The sequence below is a fragment of the Trachymyrmex septentrionalis genome, unplaced genomic scaffold (genome assembly GCF_001594115.1).
Source record: "Trachymyrmex septentrionalis isolate Tsep2-gDNA-1 unplaced genomic scaffold, Tsep1.0 scaffold36, whole genome shotgun sequence".
NCBI classification, from domain to species: domain Eukaryota; kingdom Metazoa; phylum Arthropoda; class Insecta; order Hymenoptera; family Formicidae; genus Trachymyrmex; species Trachymyrmex septentrionalis.
Window position 1 is genome coordinate 943,481 of NW_017305525.1, and position 4,649 is coordinate 948,129.

Below are 4,649 nucleotides of genomic sequence, written 5' to 3' on the forward strand. Positions count from 1 at the left end.
AGACATTTTTATACCAAAATTCTTTTAATAAATTCTTAAAAATTACATTTTTTCAAAAAATATACTAATATTTTCAAAAAATATACTAAAATATACTAACAAAATAAAATCATAAGAAAATATTGGCACTAAATATTTCTATAAATAGTACTATCATAAAAAAATGTTTATTTTTATTTTATCTTGTATCTTTAAATTAGACTAAATTATAAAATGATGTGCGTAAAATGCTTATGATGCAAAAACATATATGGTGTGTCATTTTAAAAATTACATTTAAGTAAATCTGTAATAATTCATCAGCAAAGCTATAACTCATCATCCAGCAAAAAATGACTATTAATTAGATGTCAAATCAGTGTCAAATCGATGATATCATCATTTTAATGTTAATTCGACAATTTAATAAACTATTTTTTGTTGGGTAGTGTTAAAAAAATGTTTTAGCTTCAAAAGACTCTCAACTTTAGAAGAGAAGTATTATCCACAACAAATTGTTTATACATTTTCTGCTTTTATTTAAAATACAATATTTTTAAAATAAAAAATATTTAAAACTCTATTTAATAAAGTACTTCGAAATATACATCTAAAGCAGGCCATCTGAACAACTCGCTTCCATTTAACAATAGAAAGAAGTTTTGAACAACAATTTTTTGACAATATGATTGGAAAAAATTTGTTTCGTGGTTTCGTGGAAAACATATTTTAATTATGTTGTTTTTTTTTTCTAAATGGAGGCATCAAAAAAACATGAAGGCCACTTTTTAAATGGAATATGATTTTTTTACATAATATGATTCCTCTAACTATTCATATAAAAGTATTAAGATAAACATACAAAAAACTAATAATTTACAAGATATTATATGCTATATTTTGACATATGTAGACATAGTTCAATTTCTCCTAAACTATTAATTTTTTTATAATCGTATATTAATACTTTTATGCGCAAAATAATGAGATGAATCAATTGGTGTAAAAAAAACATAGTTGCTTTAAAAAATATATGTATGCAAAAAGAATAATTTTTTAAATAAGCAATTATGCGTTTTTTTACACCAATTGATTCATCTCATTATTCTGTACATAAAAATATTAAAGTATGACTACATAAAAATTTATAGTTTCCAAATTATTTAACATTTGATATCAATATGTGCTAAAATAAAATAAAGTATTTCGTAAACTATTGGTTTTTTTATATGTCTGTCTTCATACTTGTATATATAGAATAGTCAGAGTAATCGTATTGTGTAAAAAAAATTGTTTAATTCTATTTAAAAAAGTGGAGGTGATTTTTAACGCCTCATGTTTTTTAACGCCTCTACCTAAAAGAAGAACAATATGACCAAAAAAACGTCTCTCTCGAAACCATGCAACTTTTGTTTGAAACTTTTCTTTCTATTTTTAAAATCAAGCAAATTATTCAGATAGTCTGTTTTAGATGCCTCATTCTGCATATGTGTAAATGTTTTCTATACCAATATTATTTTTTTATTAGACGCCATATACATTTTCGTCTAATAAATGCCTTCCCCTTAAAGGATTAAAAGATTAATTTAAAGCAAAATACAATTGTAATTAAAAAAAAATGTTTATTTTATATGTACATACTTTCTTATATTAATATAGCCTTTAATTTATATAAATCGCTTCATATCTTTTCATGCATAAAAGTGGAGCCATCAAAAAGTGAAGATTTTAGTTTATATTTAAAACCTAGGAAATATATCTATAACACAATTGTTTTAGATTTTTAACTATTCGTAATATTAAAAATTGTTTCCTGAGAAACAAAGGACACGTAGTGAAACTTAGAGAAATAATCCTTTTAGAGAACTATCTTAATTTAAAATCTGTAATAATAATATCGCATTATGTTTTTTATTATCTAAAACACTTTTGGCACACACTTACATAAAAAAAATCTACTCCTAAATAATTTGGAAACGAATTAAAATTTATTAGACAGTATCACCATTTTTTAATTATTGTTGGTGCAATTAATTAAAATATTTATAATTTATTTCATAATAATTGTTACAAAATTGCATTATTGAAACGAATTTTTGCCTTATATAAATACACTTTGTTAATTAATCAAGGAAAAAAATGTATAAATACACACATTTTTTTATATAATTATATACAATTTTATATAATTACGTATAATTACAAATAATTATATATAAAACATTTTTTCTCGAGATATTATTAATTTTTCCTTTAGCAATACAGAATAATTAAACACATCTATAGTAGAGAAAGCGTATATTTTACGCTTGTATCATTCTTAGAAGAAGATATTACGAGTATACATATAGCTTTCTCACGATGTTTATTGTAGTAAAATATGAAGCAAATCTATATTTATTTCCTTCCCGATATATAAATCCCAAGCATGTGCATATATAGTTTAAAACGCCTAGGAAATACTTCGGAAGTATAGAACGTAAGAATTCGTTGTTACAATACGTAAGAAGGTTGATCGGTATCGTAAATAACAGCCATAGCAAGAAGCAATGCAAGTGGGGTTTTAAACTCTGACTCTATTACGGGAATAATTAAAGCTAACCACGCACACCACGGTAAACCAAAATTGAGATGTGTTATATGAAATATTATATGAAGATCAGGATTAAATATATTATTATAATAATACAAAGGTACAGATACACTTGGATAAGAGATTGCTACATCAGTTTCAGTAATTACTAGTGGATCACAATTATTCGTATAAGATAGACGATATTTATTTCTCATAATTGTGATTAAATCCTTTATTACAGGGTGGACGTAATCAAATTCAGTCAATGCCATAGTATGCAAAAAACATATAGTAATGACATCAATATAAAACGGCATATTATTGGAAAAAACGAATTCCTCTTCTTTTTCGCCAGAATTATACTTATAAATAATTATAGTTAGATAATTAGGGTTTCTTAAAATAGCTGCTGTGTATTTTTCATGCATATTCATCATGCTTTCAATAATCATTTTTGGTTGGCATGTCGATAAGGGAATAACTTCAGTCTGGGAGAATTCCTTTAAAAACTATATCTCAGGCAAAAATAGGAATCCAGAATATGTTTTTAATATTATTATTAATAAGTTTAATAAAATTTCACTGTATTTAATAGCTTCTTCACGATTCATTTTATATATACCCATTTTTAGTAGATTAAACTGATACATTATGACATATACATCTATATTTAATATAAATCTCGTAAAATTAAATAATTGTCAGCTTTTAACTTTGCGATGCTGTTCAGTTTTCTAAGATGATTTTTATATTCGTCAAATAGATTTTATACGTTTCCTTTAATGCCAATTTATATGAATCCAACTTCTGCATATCAAAATATATACCTAAAATGCGTTTTATAATGATTATTAACGGTTATTTCTGATCCACAATCTAATTCACAATCTTATATACGCGAAATTGCTCTAACTAATTTCAATGTTAAAAACATAATTCAAAAGAAGGACAGTACTGTCCAGGAAATATTTAACTTTTAAGTGACATACGCGTATAATATTGTTTTAAATACATACCTGACTATGAGATTAATGTATCGCAGAAATTTGAAGAGTAATTTCGTTAATTTTAAATGATGAACGCTTGTGTATCTTTATTTTAATATTATCATCAAACTCATAACGCGAGTGGTAGCCCTAATGATTCGAAGAATAACGAAAAAAAGCCTGAAAGGTCATAAATGTACATAGTCAGACCCAATACACTGAATATATATTACCCAGTGAGAAATAAAATTGATGATCGATTCGACATCGATTTGATGTCGATTCGATGTCGATTCGATGTCAATTCCATTATCATTTCTCACTGGGTTTTTCTATAGTATGTGTTTAGTGATATAAATAGAAAAAGAGAAATAATTCCTTATGACATTGTCATCTTTGTTTTATTACTACTTTCTCTTTTTCAATACGTATATGTATAATATTTTTTAGGCTTCCACAGAGGCTTTCTATATAAAAATTATGCGTTCCGCGGGTTTTCTCCGTGTCTAGATCCATTTTTGAAATGCCAATGTTTCGTGAATCTTGTAGTCCACTTCATCAGGACGAGGAGCCTGCGCAGTTTCGCAATAATCTTTATACGTATATGTATATATATATACAATAAAAAATTTTATATTAAATTTAACATATTTCACAACATATATCCCAAACGGTTTATTCAAATTTTTGGATTAATTTAACACAAGATGAATATATTATTATTAGACAGTAACACAGATATTATATAAAAAATTAACAAAATAAGCCTAATATGCCTCTGTGATTAACATATGCGATATATAATAGATATTTTTGTTACGAAGAGCAAATAAAACAAAATATTTGTATCTTTTTATACGTATATAAAATAACTAGCTTTAAAAATAACAGAATATATTTCTTCAATAAAATTAATATTTATAATATATTAAATTAACACATTTTATTCATTTAATGTTTTTTTTAAGTTTTAAAACTACATTATTTTTATGTTATTTGCTTATTTATCTATAAATTATTTTAACAATGAGAAATGTTTAATTTAACATAAAATATTTATAAACAAAATAGCACAATCACATTATGATAAATTATAATTAATGATTATA